At 39.7% G+C, this 25407-nt stretch overlaps 2 pseudogenes; both read right to left on the minus strand.

Annotated features, from left to right (window-relative positions):
- Positions 1-15919: 15919 nt before the first annotated feature.
- On the minus strand, positions 15920-16954 carry LOC116089456 (annotated as a pseudogene).
- A 5658-nt stretch (positions 16955-22612) lies between these two features.
- On the minus strand, positions 22613-24156 carry LOC116089208 (annotated as a pseudogene).
- Between the last annotated feature and the right edge of the window lie 1251 nt (positions 24157-25407).

Here is a 25407-nt window from a genome sequence, read left to right on the forward strand (position 1 = left end):
TAAGTATACAGCTAATATGTTTGGAGTTATTTAAAATTTATATTAAGAAAAATGTATTTTCACTATTGGTGTAGACGAGCATGTACATAAGACTGTTAAATCGATTGTTGTTTTATATCAAACAACTTTTATAATACTTATTTTTATTTATATAATATTTTATAAATTTTAAGGAATTCGACAAAAATATATTATAGGTATTGAGGGGGGTCTATGGGAGGAGTGGTGGTACAAAAGGGGAACAAGAATGTGATTCAATTCTATTTAATTAAAATATGTTTTTAAATGTTAAAAAAAACTATGGGCTAATCAGGGTTATCTCAGGTGAAAGGAAAGATGATTGGGTTGGGGTGTTCAGTGGTCAGAATGAGTGATTATTTATGGCTGTCTACAGGACAAATGCTCAGTTAGTGGTGGTGCTAGTGTAATTGGGAGGTAGAGCTCTTGACTATAGTTCTTTATGTAAACTTGGGGACTCAGCTTTTCCCCATGCAGTTTGGCATGTGTGTCAGTTCTTACATGTGGATCGCTTCTGTACTTATTTAAATAAATTGGTAAGAGGTTTGGATATTATTTTAAATGGATCTATTTTTTAGCCTTTGTTGGATATTGCTTGTTGTAAGTATAATAATCACAACCTATTAAATATTTACCTTATATCCTGTAACTTTGTAGTTTTTGTAAGGTACTTGTGATTTGCTTATAAAGAATTTTCTGTATAAACAATTATGACATTTATATGACAGTTATGTTTTTCTTTTTATGTTTGAGATTTTCAAATGAAATTTAGCAATAGGATTAACTGCCAGCTTGTGGAGAACCATCACTACCCTTGGCATTAGCCTGGGTTATTTGGGGATTTTCATGGCGCCTGTGGGATTAGATGCATGACTGGCAGTTTCATTTGGTGACAAGAGATGTCCAATTGGGGCTCCACCTCCCCTGTTATTTGGCAATTTTATTTAGATTCACTTTATATATGTATATATTATAGGAAGCTTCTACTAGGTTAGGTGTTCATGCAACCCTTTAAATGGTCCTTAGTTTCAGCTCTCCCTTCTCTATGCAACTCATTGAAGATGGAGAAGTCAAGCTCATGACTACCTAGATCTTCACCCCTGTGGACTAGCATTCATGTTACTGGAAGATATGCTGCACACAACTAAAGGAGAAGCTAAATACCAACCCAGCAAGATATGCTCATTCAATAGTGGCACAAAGCTTGCAGGAGTAACTAACTCATTTGTTTTGGATCATCTGATTTGAATCAAGACCCATTCCATGAGGTAGAACCCATACCCCACACTGCTTGTGTAGCTAAGAACCTGTAATTAGATAGCCCAGGGACCTGGGAAAAACAAAATACTACTGTTCTGCTAAAGGAATGGAGCAAAAAAGATGACTCCTATTGACATCATTCTGCTATTCTCACAGAGCCTTTCCGTGCTCAGCCATCATCAGAGGAGCTTCCTCCTAAAACAGATGGGAACAAATACAGAGACTCCCAGAAAGACAAAATGAAGAGAGTGAGGGACCTTTTGGAATAATCAGCCCTGAATAGGAAGTTACCATCAAATCCCTCTCCTCGGGGCTCAGAAATCTCTATGGAAACAGAGACAGAAATTGTGTGAGAGCCAGATGGGATGGAAGACACCAAGTAATCAAAACTGTCTAGGTGCAAAAGGTCTGGCACACGTGAACACAGTGGCAACATTCTTAACCCAGAAGCTATCTTCAATTGAGAGCCTCTTGAAAATTAAAATTTAGTTTTCTCCAAGAGAGTCTCACTGGGGAAAACAAACCTCTCTTAAAGGTAGGCCCCATACTTACATGCTTAGCAGTAAATTCTACCATGCTTACATGCTTAGCTATACAATGCAAACTCAGTGGTATCTTTTGAGGTTCTTTGTCCCACAATGTTAAGTCAGGACCTTTTTTTCCCCAGTAATGTCACAAGTCCTTTGTATATGTATTATGCCTTCCACTTTGGGGATTTTTGTGGTACTCTTATGTGTCTCTGCATCTATACATGTTTCTTGTGATTTCCTCTGGACATTTTTTGGGGGGAAGGGAATCAGTTGTTTTGCCATATTCCAATTTGTTTGTTTTTTATTTATCTTATTTTAGATATCTGTTTGTTTTCTCGTGAGAGTCAGGAAGGCTATGGGTTCCAGATAGGAGACCAGTTGGGGAGGAACTGAGAGGTATAGAGGGAGAGGAAACTGTAATCAGAATATATTGTATGAAAAAATCTGTTTCCAATAAAAAATGAAAATAAAAGTACAATCTAACCTAGCTCTTCTACTCTTGGGCATATATCAGAAAACTTCCATATCCTACCATGTAGACATTTGAGCAGCCACATTTACTACTTCTTTATTTATGAGAGCAAGCAAATGGAGTCAATCTAGATGCCCATCCTTGGAGTAAATAATTCAAATGTGACACATATACAAAATGAAATATTCAGATGCAAGAAAAATTCAACTATGAATTTGCAGGAAAATGGATGGACTTGAAAACTATAGTATTAATAAGGTGAGCAAAATTCAGAAAAAGTAAAAACTACATGCTATTTCTCATATAAAATCTTAGCATATACTATATACATATACACGCAGAGAGCTGCAAATGTATAGATAGTATAGCTTTTGAAAAGGAGATGGAGAAAGCATAATATTAGGTGACAAGGCAAAGGGACACGACACATGACCTGTGGAAAAGGACATTAAGCTAATTGGTTTTTAAATCTGTTTTAAATCTGTTATGGGTTTTTCTTCTTCTGTGATGGATAAGCAGATAAAATTTAATTGGTAACAAAAATAAAACCCCAAGCAAAACCCTGTGCTATTAGAACAGCCTCTCTGGTCCATAGAAGCTCATGAATATGAATAGGGTTCAGGACTAGGGAAGTGCTTGCTTGGAATGTTACATTAATCTAGCTGTGTGATGTTTTTATTTACGAGTTCATTGCAATAAGCTTGTCTGTTAAACTAAAAACAAGCTTCTCTCACTTTCCTACAAAAGAAAATGAAATTTTAAAAATTGTATGTAGTTATGTGTATATGTGTGAGTGAGCTTGCCCATGTGTGTGCCTGTGGAGGGTAGAGGTGAATGTTGGATATCTTCCTCTATTGCTTTCCACTTGATTTAACAATGTCTTTCATTGGGACCTATTGTTCATTGTTTAAGTTAGGCTGGTAGACCAGTAAGCCTCTGAGTTTGCTTGTCTCTGTTCCCTAGAGGGTTAGTTACAGATGTATACTGCTACACTCAGCTTTAACATGGGTGCCAGGGATCTGGATGGAGATCCTTATGCTTGTGTAGCAAGCACTTCATCCACTAAGCCACCGCCCTGGCCTGTTAACTTTTATGACTGTCTTCTTTTATTACATCCTATGCTGGTGAGGAACTCCAGTGTCACATTAGTTAAACAGTGAGAATGGGTAGACTTGTTCCTGGTGTTCAGTTTAAATCTGAATATGTCTGATGTTATCTGTAGAATTCATTTTGTAGCTGCTAATGAGGACATTCTGCCTGAATTCTAATTTGCTAACATTTACCATGAATGGACAAGAGTATTAGTCATTCACTCTATCTGTGGATAGATCAGTTTCACTCAGTTTTACTGTGCAGTCTTTCTGTTAGCACCATTGTTTTGATGGAGTTGTGAAAGTTGGACTTGATTCATTACAGTTTTATATTTTCATATTTATTATGTTCCTATGCTGATTTTATGTAGTTATATTTTTGGAGGTTGATTTTCTTTTGAGTGAGTGTGTGCGTGCATGTGTGTGTATATGTGTGTGTGTGTGTGTGATCAGATTTTATAAGGTAAGTTGGATGGTACTGTATATAATTGGTGTTAGAATTAGGTTTTTTGATTTTCATTTTGAAATCAACAGTGAATGTATTAGACTTGGAAGATTCTTTTGAAAGGAAAATTTTTGAGAAAGGTTCTGTGTAGCCATGGCTGGCCTCAAACACATTATCCTCCTTAGCCAGCCTTGTGAATGTTGGAATTAGTGTGGTGACCCACCATGTTTGTCTGATTGTTTTAAAAATTAACTTTTTAAAAAGTCTACTTCCTTGGGAGTTAGATTTATTATTTATACTGTACAACTTTGTCAATTTCATTTAGTTTAGTTAACTTCTCAACTTTAAATTTGCTCATAGCATTTACTTATTTAAATTTTAACAAGTGAGGGATCTGTCATGATGTCTGAAATAAGTAAAAACAATATATACATTTTTTTACGCTGAAAAGAAAGCCGCATGATTTTCAAAATATATACACATCATGGATCTTTGGGGGAAAAAAAAACTTTACCCAGGAATGTCAAAGAGTGTTTGACTTATAAATGTTTGAATATAAACCCACTTAAAAGTCAGACATGATATTTTTAGACATTTTTATTGATAAAAATCTCTCATATTTTTGTGTGTTGTGCTGGGATTATGCTCATGATCTTGTTTGTTCATGCTAGCCAAGCATCTACTACTGAGTTACATCTCTTTCCCAACATGTGTTTTTTGGTTTTTTGGTTTTTTTTTTGAAACAAAATTTAAGTTATGTAATAGGACTGTTTGATTTGCTATAATGCAAAACTTTAAAATTCTGCACATAATAATTTTCACGGGATTGGGAAAAATGTCTCTTTAGTATGTAAACACTTTCCCCACAGAAAGAGATATATGGTTGCTTTCTCTTTTCTTATATAGCATGAATGTAACCAGGGGCTTTTCCACCCTCACCTAAGTTCACAAATAACAACTCAGTGGCTTAATATTTATTAAAAAATATCTAGGTCATAAGCTAGGCTTGCTCTCCAACTCATTTGCGACTTAGTTTAACTCATTTATGCTGCTCTATGACTGGCACATGGCTGGTTACCTTTTTTTCAGTTTAATTCATCAGACTTCCTCTGTGTCTGGAAGAGGAATCTCTTCCAGTGTTTATCTCCAGAGTTCTCTTCTTTCTCTGATGTGTGTCCTACCATCCAATCCTGCCTGCCTCAGCTTATTGGTCATCAGGTTTTTATAACAGTAAATGCTTGCACACAGTGCACGAGGAATTATCCCTACACGTGAATATATACGTAAATTCCTCTATAGCTGCAAAATGTCAGTGTGGGAGAACATCCTCAAGGATATCACATGTTTGGTAACACACCAAATCATAGAATTTCCAAGGAACATATCATATGATGTGTTTGAGTCTCGGCAGGACGCGTCTGCAAGTATCACACCAGGGCCAGACAGTTCCACGTGCAAGAGGTTTAATTGAGAGGGAGTAGGGGGATAGCAGCGCAGAAAGAGAGAGGGGAGAGAGAGAAGAAAAAGAGCAAGATGGAGGAAAGTACCCATATGTATATATGTTGTGACGTAGCAGTCCAGGTAAAGGTGGGAGCTGAACCCAATGGATTCTGGGAATATGGTGGCCGTTGCCCTGGCAACAGGCCTGTGGACCTGCCCATATATCTGCCGCAGGTTCTGGATGCTAACATCATATAATTCTCAGAAGTCAATGTTATAAAAGGTATGTAGTCATATGCTTTAAACTTTGACTTTATTTTGTTTATTATCATCTATAATATGAACAAGAAGGAAAAAGATGTAAGAAATGAAGCTATAAATATCATAGATATGGGCCAGAAAATTACATCAAAGACTGACATCACATACATATGCATGGAAGTTATGAGACTGAGTTATAATTTTGCTCTTTAATTATTGACAATCATTAGGGAATGTTTATACCCTCTGTTTCTGAATTGGCTTAAAAGGCTATAGATAGATTTCGGAGTTATTAAAATGAATTAACTGGTTCAGTTTTTTAGTTTAATAATAAAATTTGTTGAAATTTAACAATTACTCATGTTTACATACCTCTTAGAGACTGTCCTGTGTGATCAATGCCATTATACTGGTTGTTTTGATTCTTTGTCTCTAGTGTGTTTAAACTGCAGGTTATTTTTAATTATAGTAGATACTTCTGGATTTTTCTCATTTAAGAAACAATTGTGCTTGTCTGAGGATCAAACTTTTAATCGAATGTTGGTAGAAAATAATAAGTATTGAAATAAATCAGACCTCAGTTGGAATCATGTTCCATCTCTGCTCCTGTGTCTTGGGAAAATCTTCTAGTCTTTGAAGACTAGAAGCTTTGACTTCTCCTAACAAAACCAAACTTACTATTTTAGTTTTTGCTTAAATATAAAATTATATGAGCTATTATTCTATCATGAGTAGATACAGCATGAACCTTTGAACAACCTGCTGTCAGGTGATGTTATTTAATATCACAGTTTTAAAGTTTTCATGGCAGGCACTATTAATGATCGTCTGTTAAGCTTGCAGATAGGAGCCTACCATGGTTGTTTTCTGAGAGGCTCCACCCTGCAGCTGACTCAGACAGATGTAGACACCCACGGCAAAACAGGGGATGGAGCTTAGGGACTCTTATGGAAAAATAGGAGGAAGGATTGCAGGCCCTGGAGAGGATTGGAACTCCACCAGAAGACCAACAGAGACAACCTACCTGGACCTTTGGGGCTCTCATAGACTGAACTATGAACCAAAGAATATACAAGGGCTAGGATTCCCTGCACTAATGTAGTAGATATGCAGCTTGATCTTCATGTATGTCCTGAACAACTGTATTGGGGGCTATCCCAAAAGCTTTTGCCTGTATGGGGGGTATGTTCTTCTAGCTGGGCTGCCCTGTCTAGCCTCACCTAGCCTTGTAGAGACTTGATGTGCCAGGGTAGGGGAATACCAGAGCGCAGGGGGGGGGGGGACACTCAGAGGAGAAAGGGGTGGCGATGTGGGAAGGATTGTGAGAGGGGGTGACCAGGAGGGGAGCAGTGAGTGAAATGTCAAGAGAATAAATAAAACATAAATAAATCAAGATATTAATGCATTGCTTATATGATAACTTTCTGTAAAATACTTCACTTGAATTATGGGATATAAGTGGTTAAGCACATTTACTTGAATATGTAAACTCATATGTATTGTAGTATATACTCCAGTCTGATATTAGGATCTGAAACACCTTATTTATCAGTTCTTACTCCAATTATGTTTTCATACATTCTTAAAAATAGTTACCAAACATAGTGGATTCCCCAGCCAGCACAAGGAATGCTAGAAATACCATAGGTAAATGAATGAAATTCAAGATATATAATTGGTGCAGCTGTCCAGCAGCCATGGATGAACTGGGTTACCAGAAAGGGGGCTGGAAATGAAAATGGATGGGGTGGGAGAGAAGAATGAAGCCGAGTCAAAGGTTCTCTGATCAAGGCTGAAAGTTTAATAGTCAGCACTTTGTTTATATAAGGACAGACCTATCCTTTGTTTCAGCTGGATTGACTTGTTTTGTTTCAGCTGTATTATGTTGCAAAGCTAGCTCAGCAGGCAGTCTACTCCTGTAAGAAATTGACTTCACTTGGGTTGTTAAGGTCCAACCCTGGCAAGCACTTAAGGTCTATTTAGCCTGTTCAAGGCTTGTGGGAAAGGCACAATTGGCTAAAACAATTGCATTGACAGCATCACCTTCTACGGTCCAGGGGCAGAGTTAGTTCAAATTTGCTGTTTGCTATCTGTGTCAAGTACTACAGTCTAGGGATTCATTTGGTGTTCTATAATCTGTTTGGCATTTTGATGTGGAATAACTCATTAGAATATTATTATATAGTGTCTCAGGATGAGATGCTCCTGCAGTGAGCTTCTGGCCATGAATATATAGGTAAATATATAGGTTTCTTCCTGCTTGAAAGAGCAGGTTCCATGTTTCCAGTATACTCTCTAATAGAATGTTTCTTTTGAGTCTCTAATATAAAGAGAACAACGCCTGAAAGGTAGAGATATGAAATAAACTCTGTGCCTTTAAGGGACAAGAACAGAATTGTAACTGGTGCTCATCTGAAATGAGAAACCAGTATAAGGGGACTCTGAGTTGAAGACTGAATAGGACATTTTCCTTTTCTGTGCCTTTGATTAACTAGGGAGTTTCATTTCTTTTACAGAAAAAAGAAACTGACAATAAAGACCTTATTGAGACTAGACTATTAAAAATTATAAAGGCTGATTGAAATAAGACTATAAATAGGACAAGATCTCTCCAGAAGGACACATCCTACTGAAAGTTCCTATTGTGTGTTTTGAGAGCACTTGGGCTTTCTGGCAACCAGTATTTCTTGGACCCAGAGTGCACTCAAGACTCAATATAACCTTAATATCAATAAGTGGGGGGCAGAGAAAAACCAGCTATCAGCCCATTCCTTTATCTATTTCCAAGAAGTCATCTTTTCAGGAAGAGCAAGCAAGCCATTTTTAAATTAAAGTCTTGGTTGAATAATTGTTCTTTTCACTTGGGGTTGAATGAGTTGTGACCTTACAGTGTGTTATCTAAAGATCTGGGCTCACAACACAGTGTGCTGCTGTTCTTAATGGCTCCCCACTCTGGCTATATGTCCCAGATTGTTAATAAAGGCTAAAAATGTCCTATTTCTCATTATTTTCACTACTAAAGTATATTTTAATGGCCCTTCATTATATATATGTTAAAGTTTTGAAATGTATGATTCTTATTTCCACTTTAAGCCTTATCCAAGGTAATTAGGACTTCATTAAAAAATTATGGAAAGAAAGGGGTCTGAGTTAGTCCAGGATGATCTACAGCCTGTATAAACAACATTCAACTTTTCCTAAATATAGATAATGGTACTTTTCCTTTCTCTGTATTTTGATGGTAGAAAATGGCTCATTTCAGGCCTCAGCTCACTCATAAACAGATGTGTGGCTTACATCCTCTAATGGTTCTCAAATCTTCCACAATTCTGGGGTCTCCGTTTCCTTTAACTTCCAAACAAAATAACAGGCTTCATGTCATATAGCAGTAGTACAGAGCTCAAGAATGGAGTCTTATGAGGGGAATCCTGAGTGCTTGTGAGGGGACTCCAAGAAAACAAGGCAATAGTCTAGTGACCTCACTTTCTTATAAAACATGGATTTATTTTTGGAATATGTCTTTTTGTGTCACTCCCAGGAGTAGTGGATAAGCGTGAGCTTACTTCAGATTATTCATCACAACTATCTATTGTTATTTGTTTATATGCTTCTGTGGAAAAACACGTGTTTGTCCTTGAGATTCTACACTTTACTCAGGTGACTCCTCTTAACCCTCAGGGTATAAATTATCTGATGATCTGAATAAAGTTGGCTTTTGTATGAGACTTTAGTACAGCTCATTTTTAGGCCGTGTTCTCCCAGGTTCACAGTGCTAACTAGAGCTGTAAACAATATAGAAATAGAAAGCACACGGTGCTCTCTGCCTTTCTTGGTACTTCTTGGATGGTACTCAGTCTTCTGTTATTTTTCTTGCCTGTCTTTTCCAGAACTGTTTTTGAATCTCTCAAGGATTTTTCTCACTTTCCCAACAACAGAGTGGCTCTCATCCTCATTGTGTTGGCCACCTTTTGTCTGAACATTTGTATATGAAAAAAAAATAGCACAGAAAGAAAATACAATTAAATCATCCTCCTAAACTCCAGCATTTAGTTCTTTCCCTCAAAGTGTTTTCCTTTTAAGCTTAGACTGCTGCCATTTTGCAGAGGTCCCCCTCTAGAGTACTATTCACCCATTTTAAATTTTTTTCATAATTTTATTTTTTTCATATTTTTTTCATAATTTTCTTATCCAAACCCACAGCAGCCAAAACTTTGTTTTTCATGAAATCCCATGAATCACATCGCAAGTCAACTTTTTAACAAAGTTGTTAAAGTTTTGTTTTTAACAAAACAAGCAATGCGATATACTTTAAAGCTCAATTTTATGCCTGTCTGTCCAGCATATTCACTTTCAAACAAAATGCCCAGAATTAGATCTCCAAAATTAAAAGCAATGTGTACAGAAATGTGGAAATCATATTAAGGATAATGTCCATTTTTATGAGGCTATTTTAAACTTCATATCATAGTAATATGACTATAAATTAAAATGCTTTATAAATATGGTCTATTATATTGTTATAGGAATATTGTTGAGAAATTAATTATATAAGTTCAGCAGGCAAGTGCAGATGGGCACAATACTTATTCCTAGTCCCCTCAGCTGCCTACTGGGGAGTATAGCTTTATTTTAATTTAAAAATTTTTCTTGAAATTAAAATGAAGTCACATCACTTCTCCTTTCCATTTCTTCCCTCCAACACCTCCCACATGCCCCTTAAATTCATGGCTTCTGGCTTCTTTTTAAAGATAGTTTTATATATGTTTCTAAATATAATCTACTCAGTCAAATTTTTTCCTACATATACTTATGATAAATGTCAACAGCAATAACTAAAATAAATCAATTAAAACAACAGTTCCTAATAAAACTTACATGAATGTTTTCTTGCTTTTACTATATCGTATTAGATCTCAACTTATAAGCCTCAGTATAAAATGTCTTTCTTTCCTCTTAAGTGAGAGCTGCCACCTTGTCAAATTAAGAAGTGATTTTACAGATTCTTCTTCACATATTTGAATTGTTAGAATCAGTTACCCTTCCATAGTGGGGACATTACTAAGGAAAATAAAGGTTACTGACCACAGTCACTCTGGTGCTATGGTTCTGTGATGGTCAATCCATAATCAAGATGGCTACTAAGTAACTTAAGGGTCATTAATACAGTGTAGGTCTTTTAGACAAAGGGTTCTTTCATATATCAGCTGACAGGAGGAGAGATAGATTTCACAGTGCTCCTTAAGTATGGTGCACAAATTAATACTTATGAACTCTATTTCTAGAACTTTCCATTTGATAGTTTCAGACCACTATTGGCCATAAATAACTGAAATTGCAGAAAGATAAAGGGAAGCCAAGGGGAAATACTATATAGTCAGTTTTGATAGGAATATGGCCTTGGTAAAGCTCCTGAGTCCTCATGAATGACTCTGTGGCTTTGTGACAGTTACCAAACTGACCAGATAGTCCATTTGGATTCAGTGCAATGAGTAATTTTATCTTCTTTTGAGTCTGAGTTTTTGCTTTCTTTTGACAAATAGGAATTCTCATTTGCCCTGAAGTATTCTCAAGAACAAGTCTTAATATGCAAGTTAGTCCACATGAGCGCTAGAGTCACAGTACAGACCCCAGATTCCCAACTTCCATACAGCCCTGATGTCTTGGTTTCTGAATCCCACTTATTATTGTTTATCTGCCAGCTTAATGCGTTTGTAGTCTAGGCAGAATTCACAAGCATTCTTAAGCAGTTCATCACTCCAGGTATCAGACAACAATCTCATTTTGTTCTCAACTTAGCATTGATTCCCACTGATTCCCAATAAGTTTTCAGATTGAAGTCCAAGTTCCTCACCATTGTTTAGCAAAATGTGAGCTGCCTTCTATGCCTCTCAGCTTCATTCCACACTGTGGCCAGCTTACCCAGTCATCCTGATTTAATATACTTTTCTACAATTCCACTTGCTCATGCTAGCTATTCTTTCTATATTTGCTTTCTTTACCCAGCCTGATTCTGCTTCATTTCCATCATCTGTAACATGTATACCTATGTAATTCTTGTATAGTCTGTGTTCTTAATTAGTAACTATTACATGTGTAGCAATGTGATTCATGTACAGTTTGTGTTCTTAAAAGCTAAGCTACCTGAAAGCAAAGAAAATGCCTTTTCTATTTTAGTTTCCTGGGCTAATAAAAAAATGATATTTAGTTTTTAATAAATATTTTAAAGCAAATAAAACACACTGGGTGCAAGGTTGGGCATTGAAATACACACCAAACAAGATGCTCAAGGGATTCACAACAGATGAGACAGGCCACAAACAAATTTACTTACTTTTGAGTTTTTATTGGTTCTTTGAGAACTCCCTACAATGTATTATAATCAGTTACCCTCCATCTCCTTACTCCTCCTAGGTCCTTCTCATTTTCTCAACCTGCCCTGCTGTTAAGAAGTGAGTAAGATAGTTATACACACACACATTCAGGGCAGAGTTGTTCATGATAGACAAAAGGTAGAATCAATTCAAGCATCCACTTGTGGAAGATCAGATAAGCACAATGTATCATATCCATATATTTAGAAATGTCCTCAGCTATAAAAAGAACGAGGGGCTCTGACATTTGTAACAAAATGAATGGTCCTTGAAGGCATAATGCTCAGTCTAATAAGATAGTCATAAACAAAAATAAATTTATACTTTCCCACTACTATGAATTGCTTATAGTACCCTATTCCTGGAGCTAGAAAGCACAACGGTGACAGACAAGGGTAGAGGGGAAGAGAGATGAGGGACTTTATGGGTATAGCCTTGTGTTCTATAATGATGTAAGGCTTCTGGATACTGACTCCCCAGCAGTATAGATGTGCTGAATTAATCTGTTAGGATGTTTAAGATTATGAGTTGTTACTGTCCAGGGCTGTGGGGAGGGAGTCCACAATGAATTTCATGTTTTATAAATTTGACTACAGCTTAAATGAGAAGTTAATGAGAACAACCCTAGGATTAGAGAGGGAAAGAAATGGTTGCCTCATGCAACTCAGGGTATCACGAGGAATCTGGAAGGCACACAGAGGAAACACAGTTAGTTCTACATTTGTGGCTTTGATGGACAATATTACAAACTACACAGGAAATGAATGCATGAATGGGAAGGCAGCTTGATTTTATTGAATGAACTTGCTGTGAGCTGGTGTAAATGACATCTGTGCTTTTGGAAATAATGAACTTGGCTCCTAGATCTCTAAAATTATGTTCTCTAGTGGATTTCCAGCAGATAAATGGCAAGATTTAAAGCTTTCCTCTTACAAATTAATTTGAATTACTATGACATAATAAAGATCTCTGGGTAGTTCTTTATGTGAATGGAAGTTCCTGCAGAATAGGCAGCTCTCAGCACCAAAGAGACAAATTCAAAGATGCTGACATATCTACCTGAGCACCTGCATGGAGGATATGAAAGGATGGTTAGCAATATGTATCAGGGATTTCTTTAAAGATGGGCCTTCCAAATGCAAATCAACATTAGTGTTCCAATATGAAAATTATATATCACTTTAGTACAAATACTCCAGATCCATAGTTGGAGCCTTCCTCTAATTCATCTCTGAATTTGAGCTCCCTATTATGTTTGTGACATATGTAATATATATATATATATATATATATATATATATATATATCTGTACATATATATATATATTTCTCTATCTCTCTCTCTCTCACACACACGCATATATATGTATAAATATGGACTTGATTCTGTAGTTTATTGTCTAATAGAATGGGTAAAATTAATTCCTTATCACATCATGGTGAGTTGCTTTACTACAAACAATATTTTTGTTAACACTGAGCAAAATGTTTAAGCTGTAGTTGGTATCACACAGTTCAGTAGGTCAATAACTAGGTGGACCTGATGAAATATTTCTGCTTAGGATCTTACATGGCTAAAATCAGAATGCCAGCCAACATAATATCGTTTTGTTTTGAGGACCCAAGAAGATTTCATTTGTAAGCTGATTCAGGTTGTCAGAATTTTGTTTCAGAATAAGGTTCTTCGTTTTTTAAAAAGAATTATTTATTTATTTTATGCATATGAGAACACTGTAGCCGTTTTCAGACACACCAGAAGAGAGTGCATCAGATCTCATTACAGATGATTGTGAGCCCACCATGTAGTTGCTCAGAATTGAACTCAGGACCTCTGGAAGAGGAGTCATTGCTCTTAACCACTGAGGTATCTCTTCAGCCCCAGTTCACGTTTGTTGAATGACTGTTAGGGTTGCCATCTTCTCCTAGAGACTATTCTTGGGTGGTGTTCACATGACTCCATCCCATCTTTAATGCAGTTAAGATGCAGCACTTTGCAAACTGAAGGGCATGTAGTGGCTAACCCACTTTTATCTTCTCATCCCTCCCCAGCTTGCTGGTTCTTTCCTGCTCACCTCGGTGAATGCTAAGAGCAGAAATAGGAACATCTGGAGAGCCACCAATGGAGTCTAATACAATTTTGAGATATACCCTGCTATAGCACCAGCTCCTCTCTGCGAGCTGCATCTTTTGTCCTGAAAGACCTCATTTTCCTCTCTGCTGAGCACAGTCTTTCTCTCTGTGCTTATATCCTGATCCTAAAAGAGAGATTTCCATTTCATTCCAACACTCATTCCGTGGTGCAACACACTGGCTAGTCTACTACTGTGTCAATAGTCAAAAAGACAAAATAATCAAGAATTTTGTTTTTTCAGAATAGGCCAGGTGTCTGTTCCAACGCTCACTGTCCGCTCCCTGGGGGAGCCCTTCAGGCTTGTTTCTCTCCTTTTCTACCCCTGATTAGCTCATCATGTTCCTGGCAAAAAGTAACAGGGCTAGGATAAGTGAAATCTCATAAGCAGGTGCTACACTCTGAGGTTTTTGTACTATATGAATGTTTCTTGGGCTGTGAAATAATTTACTGATGAATATGAAGTAGAAATGCCTTGCATGAAATCCTATCATTAAGATGTTAAGCATTATCGGGTTTCAGGAACCAAGAATTTCTGCTCTAGGCGATTTGTTTTCTTATTCTGTCAGTCAGAATGATTGCTCTAGAAAACCAACTCCACTATAACAGTTTTTAGATTTTAAAACATCCCACTAAACTAATACATTTAACTGTAACTATCAAGCTCAGTAATTTCAAATAAGGAAAAGGAAGTAATGTTACATGTATTGAATAGTTATTCTGGGCTAAACTTACACAGATTGGATGTAGTAGTGATTGAGTACAATAGTGATCAACTCCCAGTTACCAATCATGAGTGCGTGTCATATTAAGGGAAGAAAAAGTACTTACCCTTGGAGTTATTTAACCAAAAATGAGCACAGATTTGAATTTTCTGCTTCATGCTCTCTATGTCTTACATCCTCTGTCTGTTGTATGAATCTGAATCTGTTCCTGCTTAATAAATACTGTCTTGTAAATCTGTCTATCCCTGTGTGTTACTATGTGTGTGATCATGTCTTTAGTTTAGTGTATGCTTGCATGTGTGTGTGTGTGTGTTTTGTAACTTCATGTGTCTGCCACTCACAAAGTGCTTCACCCAAAAGGAATAGGTTATATTTTACAGAAATCTTTAAGAGAGTTTTATAAAAGATTAAGTCACTGGCTATACCTGATCCCAACTGACTCAGACAGCAACCAATAATTTTAATTTTTTATGGTATATTGTAAAAGGTTTCTTTCAACCTCTGTATCTGCTGGTTTTGGCATATGATACACATGATCTGGATCAGGGCATGTGAGAGTATATAACTTTTATTTTTTTAAGATTTATTTATTTCATGTATGTAGGTACATTGTCGCTGTCTTCAGACACACCAGAAGATGGTATAGGATGCCCATTACAGATGGTTGTGAGCCACCATGTGGTTGCTGGGAATTGAACTTAGGACCTTTGGAAGAACAGTCATTGCTCTTAACTGCTGAGCTGTCTCTCCAGCTCTTGACTTGCACATCTTTTGTACTGACATCTTTACAATCAAAACTACATCAGTCCTACTGACTGATTACATTCTATTACTAACAACGGATCCACATCCCTTTGTCTTCACAAGCAGTTAAGCACCAACTCTAAGAAGAAAGCTTCTTTTGGTTCATTTCTCTTAACTCTGCAGCCATCTTCCTTCCCCAGTCTTTAAAGTGCTGAGATTATAGGTGTGAGCTATCATGCTTGCTAAGAAAACATCTTTTAAATGGCAACTGTAGTCTCAGTTCCCAAATCGACCCACTCTCTTTACTAAATGTGTACGTGCAATGAAATTGTTCAATAATCCTAAATTAAGCCTGGCATACACCTGTAATCTCAGCAACTTGGAGACAGAGGCAGGAGGATCCAGAGTTTAAGGTCATCCTTGGCTTCAGCCTCCTACTGAGTGTGAGACCAGTCTAGAGTGCATGTCTTAGCTGCAGGGATCTCTAAAACAGCTCCAAGTTCTTCCAAGGTGATTTTGCTATATAGTTTGCTCGCTGACAACAAATTATGCTCAAGAACAGCTCTGTCCAAGATGCTGGAACCGTCAGCTGTTGTTGCTTTTTGGTGAGGCATCAGCATTGCAGCAAATTCTTGAAGCTGGTTCCCTCTGATGATTCTGTCAAGTATATTTTCTCTAGGATCCCATACGCAGCAAGTTGCTGGCACCTTTCATCCTTAAAAAGAGTAGCCAGCATCCTAGAGTGTTGCTGTCCTGCCGATGCTAAGATCGTGCAGTGTAGTGCATGCTTTAAGGTCTCCAGTCTTGCATTTTCGTGGACTATTGTCTTGTAAGAGAGCTCATTGTACCTTTGGGCAGCTTCAATGAATTTCCTTCTGTAATCCAAGGACACGTGCATAGCAAACCTCATAGTGTATCTGTAACTGTTCATTTGTGGATTCATTCTGAAGTAAGGATGCTTGGTTTATATAAACCTCAGCCTGGACAGGATCGTCATCCTTCCAGGTATAGCCTTGTGATCTTCAGGTAAGTCTCCAGCTTATAATCTATATTGTACTGTTTTGGTCCTGTTTCTAGAGGAATTCCTACCAACACTTGGGCTACATTTCTCCAGTCTTCTTCCTTCTCAAAAATAGATGCAAGATGCTATCTTATGGAAGCAACCTACTCTTCAAGGGAAATGACCCGAGGCTGGATCTTCTCCAAGGTGAAATGGTAGACCTTGGCTGTGCTGTATGGCAGGTTAGGGAGGTGTGTGCAGAAATCTGTTAGCAGTTGCTGTGAGATCAGAAGGCTGACAGTCTCATTCACCATCGCTTCCAGAAAAGCTTTCAATGTTTCTAGTTGTTCTATCCCAGATAAATGCATGGCTTTTTCCAGAATCTGATGATATTTGCCAGCCAGATTTTATGAGAGCCGCTTGAATTCATGAGCTGGGCCAAATCCTGTTCCACGGCAGCTGCCATCTTTTTTCCAGCTCAGCCACTGCTGCGGGACCTCTGGCTGCCAGGAAGAAAACTGAGAGTATATAACTTAAAAGTACAGCTGTGCTTTAGATTAAGTTGTAAAAGTTAATGACCATGGAAATCTAAAGTTAGTTGTTACATTATTCTCCTAAAGGTAGGTTAAGCAAACAGTCTGAGTAGACAGTAGGATATGGTCGTAAGTGACCCAAATGTTTTGAAAGACCCCAGAGCTGGAGAGACCCTCATTCAAGTCTCGGGATGACACGACCACCCAATAACTCAGGAGAGACCGATCTTGCTGCAAGCACACGAGTTTTATTTGGGATAGGCTGGTATCAGGGTTGATCTCATAACCTTGAAGGCCAGAGGAGTTCCACCCAGAGCACAAGGAGTAAGAGGTATTTAAAGGGAAAAACCAGAAACCAGGGGGAGTGAGAGGAAATTCCAACCCAAGGTATTCAGTCAGTTAGGGAGGGGAACATATTCCTTCCATGAACGTAATCTTCATCTACCAGTCGGCGGGGTGGAGAGCCTCGGAGGGGTGGAGAGCCTCGTGAACCACTTGACCTTCATTCCTAGTTCCGCCCTCATTGTGGATCAGTCAGGAGGGACAGGTATTGGGAACCAGAGCCTTGAGGCTCTGAGTTAGCCAAGTTCCTGGAACTGGCTAGTCTACATTCTTGGCTCCTTACAGAAGTTTTCCATACCCTTTTAGGTGAAGGTTATACATTATACATTCCTACTGACACATTTCTATTAAATGCTCTTATTTTAAAATTCTAAAATTCTCCAGCCCTTCAGTTTATTATTAGTTAACTCTGGCTGTGAGGTCCTGCACAAGTTCCAGTCTCTTAGAAAGTAAGATAATTTCAGAATACTTTATCGCTACTGTGGTGATTTGAAAAGGTTTGGCCCCCATAGAATGCTTGGTCCACAGGTAATAGAGGTGTAGCCTTGTTGGAGTAGGCGTGGCTTCACTGGAGGAAATGTATCACTGTGGAGGCAGGCTTTGAGGTCTTAAATGCTCAAGCTACAGCCAACGTGAAACACATCCATTCTCCTTGTTGCCTGTTAATCAAGATGTAGAATTCTCAGCTCCTTCTCTAGCACCATGCCTTTCAGGATGCGGCCATACTTCCTGCCATGCTGATACTGGATGAAACCTCTGAAACTATAAGCCAGCCCCACTTAATTGCTTTCTTTTATAAGAATTGTCATAGTCATGGTGTCTCTTCACAGGAATGAACATCGTAACTAACACAGCTACAAAACACCATATTGGATGCTTTTATTTCTCTCAATGTTTTTGTTTTACTGGTGAGTGAGGTAATGGGCTTGAAGAGGATACACAACTTGCCAAGTTCAAATTAAAAATCAACATTTGAAGCACAAGCTTTCCCTATAGCCCACTGAGCTGAGTTTTCCAAAGTATTTCCTTGGTAAATGTGATTTTTTGCTATGACATTCCATGTTAACAAGTTAATCATTTTAGGAAAGAATAAAAAGCATTCATAATTATTTAACAACATTTGTTTTCAGGTATTGTACTGAGTAGTTTCACATTTGCTAGTTAGATTTATGTCAACTTGAAACAAATAGTTATCCGAGAGGTGGGGACTTCTATTGAGAAAATGCCTCCATAAGATCAGGCCATCCTACAGAACCTTTTATAAATTAGTGATTGATGAAGTGGAGGTGGAGGTAGTTCAGACCACTGTGGTCTGGTGGTCCTGGATTCTACAGCAAGCTGAGCAAGGCTTGTGGGGTAAGCCAGTAAGCCACATACCTCCGTGGACTCTGCATCAGCACCTGCCTCCAGGATCCTGCCTGTTTGAGTTCCTGTCCCTGCTTCCCTCAGCAATGGACTACAATGTGGAAGTATAAACCCAATAAGCCTCCTTCTTTCCAACTTGTTTTTTGGTCATGGTGTTTAACTAAGACACATATTCAGCATCTTACATTTTTTTTTCTATAAGAAGAAGTAAGTACAAGTTTGAGAAAATAAGTTGAATATTAAGTTCAAGATAAAATGATATAGCTAAATCAGAACCAGTCATTTCTGACTCCCCTTCACCAAAATGTGCAAAGGCCACATACACACATCTTGGATTGTGATACATGAAAGTGCATACAGCATTGTCATATTAATAAGTTTGTGTATATATTTGAAAGTATCAAATACTAAAGAACAAAAGATATTTAATTACAGTCACAGAATTTATCATTTCTATAAGCTGAAGAACACCCACTCCCTTCTCTTATAAACTACTAAGAGGGAGTTCTGAGAAAGTGAATTAGAAAATGATCCATACTTTGTTCATAAGGTCAATATAGGTTAATATAAGAGTTAAATCTTAATCTCACTAAAGAATTCATTTCCCTCCCTGTGTGGTTTCTTACCTTTCCCTATGTGGTGTTAGTATCAGGTCACTGTCACCTTGAAATAACACTTACAGATGAATTCATAAGATCTTCCTTGCCATGTGTTAAGGTATTTGCTTTCTTTAGCATTATTATATAAGTGGAATGGGAGTGTCTTTAAAACCCATAAGCGTACTTCAATCGGGAGGGCTGTTGTTTAGCAAGGTCTGAAATCTACATGAATACACTTCTATGTTAATAGCTGTTATTAAGGTGAATAGTTTTAATTATACTACAGATTGTCTTTCCATTTAGTCCGTCAAGTATTTATTTGCACCTCTAATTGTACTTGGAGCACTTGGATGCTGGCTAGAAATGTTTACATGAACAAAACAGTGCCTGCTCAGCTTCTGTTGTGTGACAGATGGATAAGCAGATGGCTCTCACTTGCAGGCAAAGACCAGGTGGAGGAGGGCACATAGAAATAAGAACACACAGGTGCCAGACTTCCTGGAAGATTCGTTCCAGATTCCTAACTCACAGTTGCTCATAGTTCCCCCTCGTGGTGGTCATTACCCCTGATAAAGTGCAGAAATATGACATGTTGAACTTCCTTGCATGTATTATTTCTATGTTCTGTATTCCCTAGATATCTTGGTGAAGTTAACTTCTAAGAGGAAAAAGAAAAGAGAAATGTTTGCTTAGTAATTTATTATTTAAAGGAAAAATTTAGTGTATTTTGAACATTTGAGAGTATCTCCGAGTTCTGATAATTCCTTAGAATGGATAGCTCTGGTAAGTCTGTATCGCATGGTATTTGAGGCAGATTTCTGATGCTGTTTTTCAGAGCGATACTTTCTGTGGGGCAGTGTGGGGCAGTGGTCCGCTCAGGTAACTTAAGCTCAGTCGAGTAGTTGGCTTCGAGTCCTGGACCCCTGTGGACAACTTCTGTTTGCAGGGGGCAGAAGAAGCTTGGCCATAACTCCTGAGTCTTTGGTTTCTGTTTCAGTCACAACCCTTCACAGCTGCCCCTGCAGGAGATGTGTGCTCTATCAGGCAATGCCCCAAGCTCCCAGCATTCTAGTGGAACCCTACACCCAGTCACCTGACTACAAGCCAGACATGCCATGCCCCATACTATGTAAGGGGGGCCGTTTGTTTCCTCTCTGCTCTCCCTCACTTGCTCACTCTCTTTTCTCTTGCTCTTTGTTCCTCTCTTGCTTTCTTCCTCTCCGTTCTCTCTCTCTCTCCTTCCTCTCCTTTCCTTCTCTCTACTTGACTGGCCCATTTTCTCCTTCCTACAATAAAATAACTCATTTATACATTGCCTCCATTTGAACTAACTCGAGCCCCTCCTGCAGGTCAGCAGCAGGGAGAGAGAGAGAGACCCAGGCCTCAGCTGCAGGCCCCTGCCTTTGGTACAACAGCTTTCTTTCTCTTTTTTTCTGTGTTCTATCAGTGTTAACCAGTGTTCTCAGCAAGGTGCTCACCTTTTCCCTGGGAGCTCCCCGCCCCCCCCCTCCACTGAATCTCCTGATAAAATTCATTTCTCAAATACCAGACAACAAAACCCAACTGTGACACTGTCTTGGGTGAAGGCAAGTTCAGTTACCTCTCGCCTGGAATCTTACAGCCTCAAATAATGCTTTTTTTTTTTTCATTGGCATTAGAAGATTTTATTGGGAATATCATCCAATCTATACAAGTTATGTACAAGGCATGAAAATGGCAAACAGCACAAAATACGATTGAGGTATAAGCTAAGAGCACAGTATGTCATGTTTCAATAAATATAATCCAAAATTTGTAAACTAAGTGACCAGATAGATGAGTCTTTTTTTTTTTTAGTAAAACCATACAAAATATTTATTTCACGTGAGGTAGAGGACAGTTTTGTGTGTCATGTAATGCAACCAACCACAACAATTTTAATCATAAAACTATATATGCATTGGCAAAATTATCAATTGAATTATGCTCAATGTAGCTAATTTGTTTCAGTAGTTGCAGAAGGGACCATTCACTTACTGCCTTCACAAGTTAGAAACTGAGGGATAATTGAACTGTTACCCTGCCTTAAAACTACTAAGGTAAGTCCTTCCAGCAGAAAAGCTAATGGTGACTACATTTATCACAAACTCTAACAACTCAAAAGATGCCCTAGATTTAGCAATTATATTGTATCTTGTTTAAAAGGACAGTCTTTTTTAATCTTCCCACTTAAATGGCTTTTAAAATATGTAATACAATTTGAAGCTTGTTTAGAAATAGAATTAAATGTCTTATATAGTGCTACAGTTTTGGAATTAGAAAGTGATCAAATATAAAACATTTAAAATTAATCCCAGAAAACAAAATAGTGTTTAAAGTTAGTTTAGTATAAAAGAAATTTATAAGATTTTTTTCTTCAATATAAGATACCTCACTTGAAAATAAAGCACAGCACATTTAAAGTAATTGTCAGATAATGCTTTTACCAAACACAGTTTGGAAAATACCAATGTGCCTCACCCTACCCAACTCCTGTGCTTCCATGGAAGACCAAAACATGATTTGGTTTCTTCTAAGCATGGATGGCCTGGCTTTCGAGCCTTATCTTTGAGCAGTTCTCCACCTTCCTATTGACATGTGTATGAGAACAGCTCTCAGTAAGGCTGTGGGAGCAGGCCTGGAGCCACTAACCTGATCCATATGGATTCCTGGCTTCCCCGAACCCATAGGACTTCCTGATTCTGCTAAGAATGACACTGACCCAGCCTGGTATGACTTCAGAGCTGTGGGTCTTAGCTGAGCAGGTCTCTCCCCAGTGGAAGAGTAGGCAGTGGTGCCAAGACTGTCTTAAACTCATTCTTCTGGGGATAACCCACCAGTTCTAGCTCCACCTGCTTCACAAGAGCTCAAGTGTAGCATTCTCACATACTAAATTGACTCTCCCTCTTTCTCTCTCTCTCTCTCTCTCTCTCTCTCTCTCTCTCTCTCTCTCTCTCTGGGGGGGGTGTTGTTATTCCTCATCCTAAGAAGCCTTTACCAAGTAAAGAACTGAGATCCCAAGCCTACCCTTCCTGATTCAGACTGCAGAGTGAATCGGCCCACTATACTTCAGATGCAGGCATTGAGTGAGACAAGGAAGCAACACATAAGGAATGGAGATGCTATGGGCAGGTAAGGTCAGCATTCCACTGGAAATCAGATCCTACCTCTCCCTGACTGCCCCAATCCTTTCCTAGCCAGGGCTGTTGGACTGGCTCTGGATTCCAGGGGCCCCTCTCTGAGGCAGCCCTCTCCTACAGTTCACAGACACTAGGAGATCTGGCAGTAGCCTTGAACTTTCTCCTCCATCTCCTCCATGGGGGCCTTGAACTTCAAGAGCGGAGAATTTCCGCTGGTGACTGTATAATATACCGAGGTCCCATTGCTGTTGTAGGGAGAAGTTCTGCCTCCAATCAAGGGGGCCTTGCCTGCGCTGCTGCTCTCCCCTGACCTGGCCACGCTGCTGCCCAGGTGGGTGCTTAAGAATAGGTGGCTGAGCAGCTTGGCTGCGGCCCTCTGCCTCTTCAACTCCAGAAGGGTTTGGGGTCTCTGCTCTTTGAAGTCACTCCAGGATGTATGTGGGGGACATTGGCTACCCCGGGGGTTGCCGTAGGCCATGCTGTACTCAGGCATCTCCTGCATCTTCCATAGGTTCCCATTGGCCCACGCATGCTGGTAGGTGCTGACAGGAGCCCGGAGGCCATTCTCCACAGGCCCATCCAGTTCTTACGGTGAGATCTTGGTAGAGAATTCTGAGGGCAGCTCGGGCTTCTCTAGCCTGGGGTTCGGGTCCTTGTTCTCTTGGTCTGTCCTGGTCTCCCTGATGTCTCCGTTGTAAGTGGAAGTATGCTGCTCCTCAGCTGCACCATGCTGCTGCCACAAGATGGCCTCTCCCTCATATTCTTTTCAGTATAGGTTGGTTCTGTCTGATAGGCTGGCTGGACATACCACATTCCCATAGTTGCCTGTACTGGATGTCTTCCAGCTCAGATGGGACTTCATGATCACATCATGCTTGTGTTTATGCACCAACAGGACCTTGAATTTCTCCTTTTCACACAGGTCTATTGGCATCTCATCCACGGATGTCCTATCACTGAGACTAGCTCCATGGGACACTGACTTCACTGCCATCCGCTGTTGCATACAGAGGCTCCCACTCCTTCACATCCACACACACTCCATGGACCAGGAGGAGTTCGGCTGCCTGCAGGTGTCCATTGGCTCTAGCTATGTGTAGCAGTGTGGCACCCTGGCCAGTCATGATCTAGTTGAGATCGTGGCCCATTGCTATCATGCAGTGGATGTCTGAAATCTTCATCTGCTCAGGAGCTGCTTGCATCTCATTGATTTTCTCTTGGGTGATGCCTTGGTATGCTATGCAGATCTCGATGACATCCAGGTTGGGTTCATCCTCACAGAGGTCATATGGCATGTTTCCATCAGAGTTGACAGCAAGCAAGTCAGTCCCATACTGAATGAGGATCTTCAGCAGGTTGATGTGGCCACAGGTGGCTGAGGCATGCAAGGGTGTCCACAGCTCATTGTCCTAGGCATATTCTTCAGGAAGTAGCACACTTCTTTGGGTGTCATTCCTCAGTGAAGCCTTTAGCAATGCTACAGTGGTCTTGAAGGACACCTCCTGTGCTGTGCTTCTGCTCTTGCTTGCGCTAGCCATGAAGCAGGTCCTGCTCATACTGTGCCCACTTCTTCAGTTGCTGAGCCTGGTGTTTCTGGGCTGAGCACAGGCGCTCCAGTTTAGGCATCTTCTCCAGTAGTGGCAGCTCTGTGAACAGGTCCACGTGGCTGGCCATGGCCCTGTGCTTGCCCTTGCTCTGCCTGGGGCTACCACGGTGAGCCTGGGGCCAGAGGAGAGCAGGGGCTCGCAAGGGGCTGGGGCCTTATGGTGGGGCCTGCTCTCTCAAGCCCTGCCTGGAGTGGCTCTGGGCCCTGGCTCGATCCGCAGGTCCTCCAGAGTGCTACTTTTAGGATATCATTTTAATTTGTTCAAATTTTTGTTCTTCAATAACAGGATATTCAGGTCTTCAAGTATGTTAGCATCCAGAACCTGCGGCGATGTATGGGCAGGTCCACAGACCTGTTGCCAGGGCAACGGCCACCATATTCCCAGAATCTATTGGGTTCAGCTCCCACTTTTACCTGGACTGTTATGTCACAATATATATATATATATATATATATATATATATATATATATATATATGGGTACTTTCCTCCATCTTGCTCTTCTTCTCTCTATCTTTCTCTCTCCTCTTTCTGTGCCACTACCCCCTACTCCCTTTCAATTAAACCTCTTACACGTGGAACTGTCTAGGCCTAGTGTGATACTTGCAGACTTGACCGCTGCAACCCAAACACATCATTTTGGTGCCGAGACTCGGGATCCTGGCAGTTCGCATCTGCCAAATCCACTCCACGATAGTGGGGCGGGCAGGGTGCATGGCCACGTAGAGTGCTTCCCACCGCCGCAGCAGCTACTCCGCTGCTGCTCTGCTCCGCACTTACGAACATCCAACCACCCCCAATGGGTTCTAGAATGTCTTCGACAGTTCCTCCAGGCACCCCACTGGGATGTCTCCTGGAAAATCTCAAATCTTTAAAGATAACGCCTGACTTGAAGGCATCAAAATTAATATATCTCTGCAATAAGGTCTGGGTTAAATATCAACTAGATGGGAATTCAAAGTGGCCACTTAATGGTACTCTAGACCCAACTATTTTAAGGGGTCTTAATACATACTGTCAGCGAGCTGGTAAATGGAAGGAGGTTCCCTATGTTCAAGCATTCATATATTTCCGTTCCAATCCCTCCTTGTGTTCTTCTTGTTCTCCAACCCAACTTCTCTTAGCCATGAAGTCTACACAACCTCAACCTCCTCTAGATGACTCTACAATGGTAGATCTAGCTAATGAACCACCCCCTTTTCGCCGTAATCCTGTCTCTTCGCCGCTAAAAGCCCAAACTGCCGCCTCAGTTTCTCCTCACCAGGATGCTCCAGAGCCTGCTAGCTCTCCCTCTCTAGACCCCTCCCCTTCTGTGCCAG

Source organism: Mastomys coucha, unplaced genomic scaffold (genome assembly GCF_008632895.1).
Source record: "Mastomys coucha isolate ucsf_1 unplaced genomic scaffold, UCSF_Mcou_1 pScaffold14, whole genome shotgun sequence".
NCBI classification, from domain to species: Eukaryota; Metazoa; Chordata; class Mammalia; order Rodentia; family Muridae; genus Mastomys; species Mastomys coucha.